Source organism: Danio aesculapii, chromosome 4 (assembly GCF_903798145.1).
Source record: "Danio aesculapii chromosome 4, fDanAes4.1, whole genome shotgun sequence".
Classification (NCBI taxonomy): Eukaryota; Metazoa; Chordata; class Actinopteri; order Cypriniformes; family Danionidae; genus Danio; species Danio aesculapii.
In genome coordinates this window covers 26,667,935-26,682,095 of record NC_079438.1, presented here as the reverse complement: position 1 = coordinate 26,682,095, position 14,161 = coordinate 26,667,935, and the positions used below count along the sequence as shown (strand labels likewise).

At 46.5% G+C, this 14,161-nt stretch overlaps 13 non-coding genes across 13 annotated transcripts; 7 read left to right on the top strand and 6 right to left on the bottom strand.

The window, feature by feature from the left end:
• Nucleotides 1-2,025: 2,025 nt before the first annotated feature.
• On the top strand, nt 2,026-2,097 carry trnae-cuc (transfer RNA glutamic acid (anticodon CUC)). Its single transcript has one exon. It is a non-coding gene; the product is annotated as a tRNA-Glu (tRNA).
• A 259-nt stretch (nt 2,098-2,356) lies between these two features.
• Nucleotides 2,357-2,428, bottom strand: trnae-uuc (transfer RNA glutamic acid (anticodon UUC)). The gene has a single exon. It is a non-coding gene; the product is annotated as a tRNA-Glu (tRNA).
• Nucleotides 2,429-3,479: 1,051 nt separating this feature from the next.
• Nucleotides 3,480-3,551, top strand: trnae-cuc (transfer RNA glutamic acid (anticodon CUC)). Its single transcript has one exon. It is a non-coding gene; the product is annotated as a tRNA-Glu (tRNA).
• A 253-nt stretch (nt 3,552-3,804) lies between these two features.
• trnae-uuc (transfer RNA glutamic acid (anticodon UUC)) lies at nt 3,805-3,876 on the bottom strand. The gene has a single exon. It is a non-coding gene; the product is annotated as a tRNA-Glu (tRNA).
• Nucleotides 3,877-4,631: 755 nt separating this feature from the next.
• Nucleotides 4,632-4,703, top strand: trnae-cuc (transfer RNA glutamic acid (anticodon CUC)). The gene has a single exon. It is a non-coding gene; the product is annotated as a tRNA-Glu (tRNA).
• A 253-nt stretch (nt 4,704-4,956) lies between these two features.
• Nucleotides 4,957-5,028, bottom strand: trnae-uuc (transfer RNA glutamic acid (anticodon UUC)). The gene has a single exon. It is a non-coding gene; the product is annotated as a tRNA-Glu (tRNA).
• A 154-nt stretch (nt 5,029-5,182) lies between these two features.
• On the top strand, nt 5,183-5,264 carry trnas-gcu (transfer RNA serine (anticodon GCU)). Its single transcript has one exon. It is a non-coding gene; the product is annotated as a tRNA-Ser (tRNA).
• An 806-nt stretch (nt 5,265-6,070) lies between these two features.
• On the bottom strand, nt 6,071-6,211 carry LOC130224154 (U4 spliceosomal RNA). Its single transcript, XR_008837227.1, has one exon. It is a non-coding gene; the product is annotated as a U4 spliceosomal RNA (small nuclear RNA).
• Nucleotides 6,212-7,818: 1,607 nt separating this feature from the next.
• Nucleotides 7,819-7,900, top strand: trnas-gcu (transfer RNA serine (anticodon GCU)). The gene has a single exon. It is a non-coding gene; the product is annotated as a tRNA-Ser (tRNA).
• Nucleotides 7,901-8,776: 876 nt separating this feature from the next.
• On the bottom strand, nt 8,777-8,917 carry LOC130224153 (U4 spliceosomal RNA). The gene has a single exon (XR_008837226.1). It is a non-coding gene; the product is annotated as a U4 spliceosomal RNA (small nuclear RNA).
• A 1,630-nt stretch (nt 8,918-10,547) lies between these two features.
• Nucleotides 10,548-10,629, top strand: trnas-gcu (transfer RNA serine (anticodon GCU)). The gene has a single exon. It is a non-coding gene; the product is annotated as a tRNA-Ser (tRNA).
• Nucleotides 10,630-11,505: 876 nt separating this feature from the next.
• Nucleotides 11,506-11,646, bottom strand: LOC130224152 (U4 spliceosomal RNA). The gene has a single exon (XR_008837225.1). It is a non-coding gene; the product is annotated as a U4 spliceosomal RNA (small nuclear RNA).
• A 1,638-nt stretch (nt 11,647-13,284) lies between these two features.
• Nucleotides 13,285-13,366, top strand: trnas-gcu (transfer RNA serine (anticodon GCU)). The gene has a single exon. It is a non-coding gene; the product is annotated as a tRNA-Ser (tRNA).
• Nucleotides 13,367-14,161: the final 795 nt, after the last annotated feature.

The following is a 14,161-nucleotide window of genomic DNA, read 5'->3' as shown; positions in this document are numbered from 1 at the left end:
TTTAGAAAATTTTAATTATTTATTGAGACATAATTGCATATTACCAGAAATGAGATTGTGTAAAACGGGAATTGAACAAGATATAATGTGTAAGGTGTGTATGAAGGAAGGGGAAGGTTTATTACATTTGTTCTTCTATTGTGAAAAGTTGGAGGAATTATGGAAAAATTAAAGAAAATTGCTAAATTGTTAATATGGGACATATATGTGGATGAACAAAATGTTATTTGGTCAAAATGAATGTGGTATGTATGCTTTAATCTATGTATATTAATTGCTAAGTATGTGATTTGGATAAGGAGAAATATGGCTAAACATGATGGGAAGAGAGTGGATATATGGCGAATGTTTAAAAACAGAATGGAGATGGCTGTAAAATTGATATTCAACTATCTTATAGTACAAGAAAAGAAGGATGTATTTATAGAAATAATGGTAAAAGAGAACATAATGGTTGAATAAAAGGACAACATTTTAAGTTGGTTATGGGAAAAATATGAAGTCTAATAATGAGTGTTGTAAGTATCATGTGATTTTTATGTGATGTAATCATTTCTTTGTAAAAATGTAAATTTTTGAGTTTAAATAAAAAAAATAAAAATAAAAAAAGCAATGCCTGATCTTATCTGAATTCGGAAGCAAAGCAGGATGGGAGACCGCCTGGGAATACCAGGTGCTGTAAGCTTTTTGAACTCCTTCATTTGGCAGCTAATACACTTCCCCGTGTCACAGCACTGCTGCTGGTGTCTTTTCTCGCATTCATTGTATTTGGGAGGGGTGGGACCAAAAAAAAAAAAAACACATGTAAACAGTTGAGGGGACAAGGGCCGTTTCTGTTGGTGCTGTGTCAATGCAAGCTGAGCTGTGCTCGGCTCCTGGTGCTGCGCCTCTTTTTAAATAGCCAACTCTTGACAGCTGCTCTTGCTTGCGGCCATACCACCCTGGCAATGCCTGATCTCATCTGAACTCACAAGCAAAGCAGGGTTGGGCCTGGTTAGTACTTGGATGGCAGACCGCCTGGGACCAGCTAAGTCATTGTACCCACTTCCCCTGATTCCATTCGGGGGAAAGTGAGTACACTGACTTGGCTGGGTTAACCTAGCAAGAGCTGTTGGTGCCCCGGAGCAGAAACAGAAAAAAGCTGAGCTCGGCTCCTGGTGCTGCACCTATTTTTAAAGAGCCAACTCTTGACGGCTGCTCTTGCTTACAGCCATACCACCCTGGCAATGCCTGATCTCATCTGAACTCGGAAGCAAAGCAGAGTTGGCCTGGTAGGGACTTTTTCAACAAGTAGGCTTGGTTTACGGTTGGTGTAGCTGTAGTAGACGTTTATAAAAATCAGCAGATGGGGCAGCCTTTGAAACCAGGGGAGCACCCCACGGGCTCTGTGCTGGCAGCCCCTTAAACTCGACTCACTCCAGAGTAGAACTGAACAGCTCCAGCGGGAGCGAAAGGCGACCGCAGTCTTCGCACACTTGACACGCTCTCATACACAGTCTCATGGTTTCCATAATCCTCTGATGCATAGTCATTAGCGTTATCCTTGGTGCCACTGGCACTCTGTTCAGCACCTTGTTAGCACATTGTTTGAAACAAGGACAAGGCTCTTTCAACCTGGAGTTCCATCACCACACATTCTGCTTTGTTTTTATGGCAAGAGGTTGTGTGGATGGGATGCTCTTACAGGATTCCTGACAGTCCCTCCATAGAAGACCTGAGATCCAGGGTCGGAGACTCTCTCCTCTCCAAAAGGAGGTTAAAAGCCATAGTTTCTTTTATGCATGTTTTATCATAGTGCTTAGGTATTGCTGCAGCTCAGAGACTTACAAGTGGAAGAGATTAGTTGGGGCAGCCTTTGAAACCAGGGGAGCACCCCACGGGCTCTGTGCTGGCAGCCCCAGAAACTCGATTCACTCCAGAGTGGAACTGAACAGCTCCAGCGGGGGGAAAAGGCGACCACAGTGAACTGACTGACAGCACAGCAAAAAGACCAAAGAAAGCCAGGGGCAACATTCTGCTGGCCCTTCCCTGATGGTCTAGTGGTCAGGATTCGGCGCTCTCACCGCCGCGGCCTGGGTTAGATTCCTGGTCAGGGAACTTCCTTTTCACCTCTATGGTGAACTTTGAGTTCTAGCGACTAAAATATAGTCAAACTGCACAGGCTTGAAAGCAGCTCTGAGCGCAAAATACTTCCTTCAAGCAGGAGTCGAACCAGTGACCTAAGGATTGCCAACATCCCACCTACAGTCCTCCGCTCTACCAACTGAGTTATCGAAGGCTTACGGAAGTCAAGCACAAGCCCATCCCCTTAACGTTGCTGCAGGCCACCAAGGGCCGAAGCAAAAACACTCAAGCCTTCCCATACCGGGAGTCGAACCCGGGCCGCCTGGGTGAAAACCAGGAATCCTGACCGCTTGACCATATGGGAGCTGCCACTTGTGAGGGCCAGTCTTGGCACAAACTTCAGTTCTCTCTAATCGTGCACACTTCACTGCCTCTCTTGCACAAGTACCACTCATACATTTACGCACGCTCTCATACACAGTCTCATGGTTTCCGTAAGCTAGAATCATCTTATGCATAGTCATTAGCATTATCCTTTGAGCCACTGGCACTCTGTTCAGCACCTTGTTAGCACATTGTTTGAAACAAGGACAAGGCTCTGTCAACCCGGGCAGCCTGGGTGAATACCAAGAATCCTGACCGCTAGACCATATGGGAGCTGCCACTTGTGAGGGCCAGTCTTGGCACAAACTTCAGTTCTTTCTGATCGTGCACACTTCACTGCCTCTCTTGCACAAGTACCACTCATACATTTACGCACACTCTCATACACAGTCTCATGGTTTCCGTAAGCTAGAATCCTCTGATGCAGTCATTAGCGTTATCCTTTGTGCCACTGGCACTCTGTTCAGCACCCTGTTAGCACATTGTTTGAAACAAGGACAAGGCTCTGTCAACCTGGAGTTCCGTCACCACACATTCTGCTTTGTTTTTATGGCAAGAGGTTGTGTGGATGGGATGCTCTTACAGGATTCCTGACAGTCCCTCCATAGAAGACCTGAGATCCAGGGTCGGAGACTCTCTCCTCTCCAAAAGGAGGTTAAAAGCCATAGTTTCTTTTATGCATGTTTTATCAGAGCGTTTAGCTATTGCTGCAGCTTAGAGACTTACAAGTGGAAGAGATTACGCTGCAAGTTGGCTGGGTGACTTCTAAGTGGTAGGGACATTTGCAACAAGTAGGCTTGGTTTACGGTTGGTGTAGCTGTAGTAGACGTTAATGAAAATCAGCAGTTGGGGCAGCCTTTGAAACCAGGGGAGCACCCCACGGGTTCTGTGCTGGCAGCCGCAGAAACTCGATTCACTCCAGAGTGGAACTGAAAAAGCTCCAGCGGGGGGGGGAAAGGCGACTGCAGTGCACTGACTGACAGCACAGAAAAAAGACCAAAGAAAGCCAGGGGCAAGTTTCTGCTGCCCCTTCCCTGATGGTCTAGTGGTCAGGAATCGGTGCTCTCACCGCCGCGGCCAGGGTTAGATTCCCGGTCAGGGAACTTCCTTTTCACCTCTATGGTGAACTTTGAGTTCTAGCGACTAAAATATAATGGAACTGCACAGGCATGAAAGCAGCTCTGAGCGCAAAAGATCTCCTTCGAGCCGGACCAGCGACCTAAGGATTGCCAACATCCCACCTACAGTCCTCCGCTCTACCAACTGAGCTATCGAAGGCTTACGACTATCAAGCACAAGCCCATCCCCTTAAGGTTGCTGCAGGCCAAAAAGGGCAGAAGCAAAAACAATCAAGCCTTCCCATACCGTGAGTCGAACCCGGGCCGCCTGGGTGAAAACCAGGAATCCTGACCGCTAGACCATATGGGAGCTGCCACTTGTGAGGGCCAGTCTTGGCACAAACTTCCGTTCTTTCTGATCGTGCACACTTCACTGCCTCTCTTGCACAAGTACCACTCATACATTTACGCACGCTCTCATACACAGTCTCATGGTTTCCGTAAGCTAGAATCCTCTGATGCATAGTCATTAGCGTTATCCTTTGTGCCACTGGCACTCTGTTCAGCACCTTGTTAGCACATTGTTTGAAACAAGGACAAGGCTCTGTCAACCTGGAGTTCCGTCACCACACATTCTGCTTTTTTTATGGCAAGAGGTTGTGTGGATGGGATGCTCTTACAGGATTCCTGACAGTCCCTCCATAGAAGACCTGAGATCCAGGGTCGGAGACTCTCTCCTCTCCAAAAGGAGGTTAAAAGCCATAGTTTTTTTATGCATGTTTTATCAGAGCGCTTAGGTATTGCTGCAGCTTAGAGACTTACAAGTGGAAGAGATTAAGCTGCAAGTTGGCTGGGTGATTTCTAAGTGGTAGGGACATTTGCAACAAGTAGGCTTGGTTTACGGTTGGTGTAGCTGTAGTAGACGTTAATGAAAATCAGCAGTTGGGGCAGCCTTTGAAACCAGGGGAGCACCCCACAGGCTCTGTGCTGGCAGCCCCAGAAACTCGATTCACTCCAGAGTGGAACTGAAAAAGCTCCAGCGGGGGGGAAAGGCGACTGCAGTGCACTGACTGACAACACAGAAAAAAGACCAAAGAAAGCCAGGGGGAAGTTTCTGCTGCCCCTTCCCTGATGGTCTAGTGGTCAGGATTCGGTGCTCTCACCGCCGCAGCCCGGGTTTGATTCCCGGTCAGAGAACTTCCTTTTCACCTCTATGGTGAACTTTGAGTTCTAGCGACTAAAATATAATGGAACTGCACAGGCATGAAAGCAGCTCTGAGCGCAAAAGATCTCCTTCGAGCCGGACCAGCGACCTAAGGATTGCCAACATCCCACCTACAGTCCTCCGCTCTACCAACTGAGCTATCGAAGGCTTACGACTGTCGAGCACAAGCCCATCCCCTTAAGGTTGCTGCAGGCCAAAAAGGGCAGAAGCAAAAACACTCAAGCCTTCCCATACCGTGAGTCGAACCCGGGCAGCCTGGGTGAAAACCAGGAATCCTGACCGCTAGACCATATGGGAGCTGCCACTTGTGAGGGCCAGTCTTAGCACAAACTTCAGTTCTTTCTGATCGTGCACACTTCACTGCCTCTCTTGCACAAGTACCACTCATACATTTACTCATACAACATATGTGCCACAGTCCAGCCTCCATCAGGAAAGTGGCAACATATGTGGCGAGGTGGCCGAGTGGTTAAGGCGATGGACTGCTAATCCATTGTGCTCTGCATGCGTGGGTTCGAATCCCATCCTCGTCGTTCATTTGAGAGAGGCCGGTGCTTCCGGGGAAGTTATCTTGCTCACTCCATCTTCGTGCTTCGAAACATGATATGGCAAAATTGAAAGTCATCTTACCGAACATAATTGCAGAAACATACATATACAAATATGTGCCGCAGTCCAGCCTCCATCAAAGAAGTAGGCGCATACGTGATGAGGTGGCCGAGTAGTTAAGGTGATGCACTTCCAATCCATTGTGCACTGCATGTGTGGATTTGAATCCCATCCTCGTCGCTCATTTGCTCTGGTGTTTGAGAGAGCCCGGTGCTTCCGTGGAAGGTGTTTTACTCACACCCTCTTAGCGTTTTGAAGGATGTCATGGTAAAAGTTAATCCAGCCTCCGGCAGGGATGGACCGCTAATCCACTGTGCTCTGCCTGTGTGGGTTCGAATCCCATTCTCGACGTTCAATTGCTTTAGTGTGTTAGAGCAGTGTTTCCCAACCCTGTTCCTGAAGGCACACCAACAGTACACATTTTCAAGCTCTCCCTAATCCAACACACCTGAATCAACTCACCAGGACATTAGAAGAGACTCCAAAACCTGAAGTGAATGGGAGGCATCCAAAATATGTACTGTTGGTGTGCCTCCAGGAACAGGGTTGGAAACACTGCGTTAGAGAGCCTGGTGCTTCCATGGAAGGTTTCTTACACGCACTCTGCTTGCATTCTGAAGAATTTTATGGTACAGGTTAATCCAGCCTGCTGCATGTTTAGGAGCTCAACAAAAGTTGCAACATGTTAAAGTAACAGAAGCACAGCCATCCTTTTCAACAGAACATTAAGCCTACTAAGAGGCTGACAAAAATTGCCAGAGCTGACTGTATTTCAAGTCATCTCAGCGAGGTATTGGGTAAAGTTTTCAACCAGCAATGATCACGCCTCGGATAGACCTCATAGGCTACGATATTGCCTCTGCGAAAGAATAGCTATAACAGTTATGAACTCTTCAGTGTACCAATCTGGACATGCAACGACAAGGTGGCATCAAACTTTAAACTGCCAGCAATCAGCCTTCTGGCACCAATGAGTGCATGCTGTGTCAGCAGAACAGGTTATTGATTTGTTCAAAAATAATTACTTATACACGGTTTCATTTTTACTTAAAGAAAAGTATACACTACTTATGTGAATCTGGTAAAGGGGGCGGAGTCACAACGCTGAACGGCAGAGAAAAGGGTTGAGATTGGGATGTATTTATTGGGCTGTACAGCGATTGGGGTAAGGTAATGAAGAATGCAAGGGCACTGAAACCATATTTTGACAGAAATCCAAGGTCAGCTATGCTGCCGTTTTTAGAATTTAGGCATTCTGTCTAGTTTCTCTCCAACAAAACCACATGTTGCAGTTAATGTTGAACAATAGAGCCTGGCTTATACTTCTGTGTCAAGTGATCAGCGTGATCCACGGCGCAAGCCTTGCGCGTAGCTGTGCACTTATACTTCTGCGCACTGTTTCTGTTGCTCTGCAATACACTTCCGAAACGCTAGCTGGCAGTAGGTGTTTATGCTTCTCTGTGTTGAGTTTCTTCACTGGTGTTTTGTTTTTTCTGAACGCTTCCTTAATGTGCAAGTGGCTCAAATTCGCTCATTTTGAGGCAGGAACCAGTGGACGTGCAACAACTTTAATTAAAAGGTAAACAAAAAACATCAGTCTCCATCCGGAGCTCCTCCATGGGACTCCACACTTGTAAACACCCGCTGCTTCACGTTCGTGCGGCTCTCACCTCCGCCCACACTCGTCAGCGCTACCAAGCCGAACAATCTCAGAGCTTGCGCTACGCGTACGCGTTACATTTTTTGAGAGGTGATGTTGCCGACAGCCACAGCGGGGTGCTTTGCAACCACGTGTAGGCTGCGCCGTAGCATACGCGTGCGCTTGACGCAGAGGTATAAATCAGCCTTAACTCTGGGGCACTGATCAGAGCTACTGATAAAGCTCCTTATGACAACCTTTATCTTCATCTTTTCTGTAAGAACATCCATTCGAGTCCCAAAAGTTAATCCTTTCTCTAGCACAACGCTGTGCTTACTCGTGACGAGGTGGCCGAGTGTTTACATTAGTATGTTGTACTCTGTAAGTTCTGGTTTAAATCCCATCCTCATAGTTTCACTGTTTTGAGAGAGGCAACTGCTTCTGTCTAAGGTTTCTTACTTGCACCTCTCAGCGTCTTAAAGGATGTTTATGGCAAAATTGTATGTAATATATAGCGAAAATAGCTGCAAAAACATATGTATATGCCATAGTCCAGCCTCCATTAGGAGAGCACCTATGTGTGCGGCGAGGTGGCTGAGTGGTTAAGGCGATGAACTGCAAATCCGTTGTGCTTTGCATGTGTGAGTTGAATTCCAGCCTGGTCATTCGTTTAAGAGAGCCCGGTGTTTATGTGGAAGGTAACTTACTTGCACCCTCTTCGTGCTTCGAAGCATGTTATGGCAAAATTAAGTGTCATCTTACCGAAAATACTTGCAAACACATACATGTACACATATGTGCCACAGTCCAGCCTCCATCAGGAAAGTGGCAACATATGTGACGAGGTGGCCGAGTGGTTAAGGCGATGGACTGCTAATCCATTGTGCTCTGCACGCGTGGGTTCGAATCCCATCCTCGTCGCTCACATGCTTTGGTATTTGAGAGAGCCTGGTGATTCTGTGGAGGGTGTTTTACTCGGACCCTCTTAGCGTTTTGAAGGATGTTCCTGCAAAATGTAATGTCGTCTGTACCGAAAATAGCTGCAAATACATACTTATGTGCCATAGTCCAGCCCCCATCTGGAAAGTAGCTAAACGCATGACGAGGTGGCCGAGTGATTGAGGCGATGGACTGCTAATCCATTGTTCTCTGGACGCATGGGTTCGAATCCCATCGTTGTCGTTCATTTAAGAGAGGCCGGTGCTTCCGGGGAAGTTATCTTGCTCACTCCATCTTCGTGCTTCGAAACATGATATGGCAAAATTGAAAGTCATCTTACCGAACATAATTGCAGAAACATACATATACAAATATGTGCCGCAGTCCAGCCTCCATCAAAGAAGTAGGCGCATACGTGATGAGGTGGCCGAGTAGTTAAGGTGATGCACTTCCAATCCATTGTGCACTGCATGTGTGGATTTGAATCCCATCATCGTCGCTCATTTGCTCTGGTGTTTGAGAGAGCCCGGTGCTTCCGTGGCAGGTGTTTTACTCGCACCCTCTTAGCGTTTTGAAGGATGTCATGGTAAAAGTTAATCCAGCCTCCGGCAGGGATGGACCGCTAATCCACTGTGCTCTGCCTGTGTGGGTTCGAATCCCATTCTCGACGTTCAATTGCTTTAGTGTGTTAGAGAGCCTGGTGCTTCCATGGAAGGTTTCTTACACGCACTCTGCTTGCATTCTGAAGAATGTTATGGTACAGGTTAATCCAGCCTGCTGCATGTTTAGGAGCTCAACAAAAGTTGCAACATGTTAAAGTAACAGAAGCACAGCCATCCTTTTCAACAGAACATTAAGCCTACTAAGAGGCTGACAAAAATTGCCAGAGCTGACTGTATTTCAAGTCATCTCAGCGAGGTATTGGGTAAAGTTTTCAACCAGCAATGATCACGCCTCGGATAGACCTCATAGGCTACGATATTGCCTCTGCGAAAGAATAGCTATAACAGTTATGAACTCTTCAGTGTACCAATCTGGACATGCAACGACAAGGTGGCATCAAACTTTAAACTGCCAGCAATCAGCCTTCTGGCACCAATGAGTGCATGCTGTGTCAGCAGAACAGGTTATTGATTTGTTCAAAAATAATTACTTATACACGGTTTCATTTTTACTTAAAGAAAAGTATACACTACTTATGTGAATCTGGGAGAAGAGAATTGTGGGTAATCTGGTAAAGGGGGCGGAGTCACAACGCTGAACGGCAGAGAAAAGGGTTGAGATTGGGATGTATTTATTGGGCTGTACAGCGATTGGGGTAAGGTAATGAAGAATGCAAGGGCACTGAAACCATATTTTGACAGAAATCCAAGGTCAGCTATGCTGCCGTTTTTAGAATTTAGGCATTCTGTCTAGTTTCTCTCCAACAAAACCACATGTTGCAGTTAATGTTGAACAATAGAGCCTGGCTTATACTTCTGTGTCAAGTGATCAGCGTGATCCACGGCGCAAGCCTTGCGCGTAGCTGTGCACTTATACTTCTGCGCACTGTTTCTGTTGCTCTGCAATACACTTCCGAAACGCTAGCTGGCAGTAGGTGTTTATGCTTCTCTGTGTTGAGTTTCTTCACTGGTGTTTTGTTTTTTCTGAACGCTTCCTTAATGTGCAAGTGGCTCAAATTCGCTCATTTTGAGGCAGGAACCAGTGGACGTGCAACAACTTTAATTAAAAGGTAAACAAAAACATCAGTCTCCATCCGGAGCTCCTCCATGGGACTCCACACTTGTAAACACCCGCTGCTTCACGTTCGTGCGGCTCTCACCTCCGCCCACACTCGTCAGCGCTACCAAGCCGAACAATCTCAGAGCTTGCGCTACGCGTACGCGTTACATTTTTTGAGAGGTGATGTTGCCGACAGCCACAGCGGGGTGCTTTGCAACCACGTGTAGGCTGCGCCGTAGCATACGCGTGCGCTTGACGCAGAGGTATAAATCAGCCTTAACTCTGGGGCACTGATCAGAGCTACTGATAAAGCTCCTTATGACAACCTTTATCTTCATCTTTTCTGTAAGAACATCCATTCGAGTCCCAAAGTTAATCCTTTCTCTAGCACAACGCTGTGCTTACTCGTGACGAGGTGGCCGAGTGTTTACATTAGTATGTTGTACTCTGTAAGTTCTGGTTTAAATCCCATCCTCATAGTTTCACTGTTTTGAGAGAGGCAACTGCTTCTGTCTAAGGTTTCTTACTTGCACCTCTCAGCGTCTTAAAGGATGTTTATGGCAAAATTGTATGTAATATATAGCGAAAATAGCTGCAAAAACATATGTATATGCCATAGTCCAGCCTCCATTAGGAGAGCACCTATGTGTGCGGCGAGGTGGCTGAGTGGTTAAGGCGATGAACTGCAAATCCGTTGTGCTTTGCATGTGTGAGTTGAATTCCAGCCTGGTCATTCGTTTAAGAGAGCCCGGTGTTTATGTGGAAGGTAACTTACTTGCACCCTCTTCGTGCTTCGAAGCATGTTATGGCAAAATTAAGTGTCATCTTACCGAAAATACTTGCAAACACATACATGTACACATATGTGCCACAGTCCAGCCTCCATCAGGAAAGTGGCAACATATGTGACGAGGTGGCCGAGTGGTTAAGGCGATGGACTGCTAATCCATTGTGCTCTGCACGCGTGGGTTCGAATCCCATCCTCGTCGCTCACATGCTTTGGTATTTGAGAGAGCCTGGTGATTCTGTGGAGGCTGTTTTACTCGGACCCTCTTAGCGTTTTGAAGGATGTTCCTGCAAAATGTAATGTCGTCTGTACCGAAAATAGCTGCAAATACATACTTATGTGCCATAGTCCAGCCCCCATCTGGAAAGTAGCTAAACGCATGACGAGGTGGCCGAGTGATTGAGGCGATGGACTGCTAATCCATTGTTCTCTGGACGCATGGGTTCGAATCCCATCGTTGTCGTTCATTTAAGAGAGGCCGGTGCTTCCGGGGAAGTTATCTTGCTCACTCCATCTTCGTGCTTCGAAACATGATATGGCAAAATTGAAAGTCATCTTACCGAACATAATTGCAGAAACATACATATACAAATATGTGCCGCAGTCCAGCCTCCATCAAAGAAGTAGGCGCATACGTGATGAGGTGGCCGAGTAGTTAAGGTGATGCACTTCCAATCCATTGTGCACTGCATGTGTGGATTTGAATCCCATCATCGTCGCTCATTTGCTCTGGTGTTTGAGAGAGCCCGGTGCTTCCGTGGCAGGTGTTTTACTCGCACCCTCTTAGCGTTTTGAAGGATGTCATGGTAAAAGTTAATCCAGCCTCCGGCAGGGATGGACCGCTAATCCACTGTGCTCTGCCTGTGTGGGTTCGAATCCCATTCTCGACGTTCAATTGCTTTAGTGTGTTAGAGAGCCTGGTGCTTCCATGGAAGGTTTCTTACACGCACTCTGCTTGCATTCTGAAGAATGTTATGGTACAGGTTAATCCAGCCTGCTGCATGTTTAGGAGCTCAACAAAAGTTGCAACATGTTAAAGTAACAGAAGCACAGCCATCCTTTTCAACAGAACATTAAGCCTACTAAGAGGCTGACAAAAATTGCCAGAGCTGACTGTATTTCAAGTCATCTCAGCGAGGTATTGGGTAAAGTTTTCAACCAGCAATGATCACGCCTCGGATAGACCTCATAGGCTACGATATTGCCTCTGCGAAAGAATAGCTATAACAGTTATGAACTCTTCAGTGTACCAATCTGGACATGCAACGACAAGGTGGCATCAAACTTTAAACTGCCAGCAATCAGCCTTCTGGCACCAATGAGTGCATGCTGTGTCAGCAGAACAGGTTATTGATTTGTTCAAAATAATTACTTATACACGGTTTCATTTTTACTTAAAGAAAAGTATACACTACTTATGTGAATCTGGGAGAAGAGAATTGTGGGTAATCTGGTAAAGGGGGCGGAGTCACAACGCTGAACGGCAGAGAAAAGGGTTGAGATTGGGATGTATTTATTGGGCTGTACAGCGATTGGGGTAAGGTAATGAAGAATGCAAGGGCACTGAAACCATATTTTGACAGAAATCCAAGGTCAGCTATGCTGCCGTTTTTAGAATTTAGGCATTCTGTCTAGTTTCTCTCCAACAAAACCACATGTTGCAGTTAATGTTGAACAATAGAGCCTAGCTTATACTTCTGTGTCAAGTGATCAGCGTGATCCACGGCGGAAGCCTTGCGCGTAGCTGTGCACTTATACTTCTGCGCACTGTTTCTGTTGCTCTGCAATACACTTCCGAAACGCTAGCTGGCAGTAGGTGTTTATGCTTCTCTGTGTTGAGTTTCTTCGCTGGTGTTTTGTTTTTTCTGAACGGTTCCTTAATGTGCAAGTGGCTCAAATTCGCTCATTTTGAGGCAGGAACCAGTGGACGTGCAACAACTTTAAATAAAAATTAAACAAAAAACATCAGTCTCCATCCGGAGCTCCTCCATGGGACTCCACACTTGTAAACACCCGCTGCTTCACGTTCGTGCGGCTCTCACCTCCGCCCACACTCGTCAGCGCTACCAAGCCGAACAATCTCAGAGCTTGCGCTACGCGTACGCGTTACATTTTTTGAGAGGTGCGCGTCAACGTCGCCGACAGCCACAGCGAGGTGCTATGCAACCACGTGTAGGCTGCGCCGTAGCATACGCGTGCGCTTGACGCAGAGGTATAAATCAGCCTTAACTCTGGGGCACTGATCAGAGCTACTGATAAAGCTTCTTATGACAACCTTTATCTTCATCTTTTCTGTAAGAACATCCATTTGAGTCCCATAAGTTAATCCTTTCTCTAGCACAACGATGTGCTTACTCGTGACGAGGTGGCCGAGTGTTTACGTTAGTATGTTGTACTCTGTAAGTTCTGGTTTAAATCCCATCGTCATAGTTTCACTGTTTTGAGAGAGGCAACTGCTTCTGTCTAAGGTTTCTTACTTGCACCTTTCAGCGTCTTAAAGGATGTTTATGGCAAAATTGTATGTAATATATAGCGAAAATAGCTGCAAAAACATACGTATATGCCATAGTCCAGCCTCCATTAGGAGAGCACGTATGTGTGCGGCGAGGTGGCTAAGTGGTTAAGGCGATGGACTGCTAATCCGTTGTGCTTTGCATGTGTGAGTCGAATTCCAGCCTGGTCATTCGTTTAAGAGAGCCCGGTGTTTATGTGGAAGGTAACTTACTTGCACCCTCTTCGTGCTTCGAAGCATGTTATGGCAAAATTAAGTGTCATCTTACCGAAAATACTTGCAAACACATACATGTACACATATGTGCCACAGTCCAGCCTCCATCAGGAAAGTGGCAACATATGTGACGAGGTGGCCGAGTGGTTAAGGTGATGGACTGCTAATCCATTGTGCTCTGCACGCGTGGGTTCGAATCCCATCCTCGTCGCTCACATGCTTTGGTATTTGAGAGAGCCTGGTGATTCTGTGGAGGGTGTTTTACTCGGACCCTCTTAGCGTTTTGAAGGATGTTCCTGCAAAATGTAATGTCGTCTGTACCGAAAATAGCTGCAAGTACATACTTATGTGCCATAGTCCAGCCCCCATCTGGAAAGTAGCTAAACGCATGACGAGGTGGCCGAGTGATTGAGGCGATGGACTGCTAATCCATTGTTCTCTGGACGCATGGGTTCGAATCCCATCCTCGTCGTTCATTTAAGAGAGGCCGGTGCTTCCGGGGAAGTTATCTTGCTCACTCCATCTTCGTGCTTCGAAACATGATATGGCAAAATTGAAAGTCATCTTACCGAACATAATTGCAGAAACATACATATACAAATATGTGCCGCAGTCCAGCCTCCATCAAAGAAGTAGGCGCATACGTGATGAGGTGGCCGAGTAGTTAAGGTGATGCACTTCCAATCCATTGTGCACTGCATGTGTGGATTTGAATCCCATCATCGTCGCTCATTTGCTCTGGTGTTTGAGAGAGCCCGGTGCTTCCGTGGCAGGTGTTTTACTCGCACCCTCTTAGCGTTTTGAAGGATGTCATGGTAAAAGTTAATCCAGCCTCCGGCAGGGATGGACCGCTAATCCACTGTGCTCTGCCTGTGTGGGTTCGAATCCCATTCTCGACGTTCAATTGCTTTAGTGTGTTAGAGAGCCTGGTGCTTCCATGGAAGGTTTCTTACACGCACTCTGCTTGCATTCTGAAGAATGTTATGGTACAGGTTAATCCAGCCTG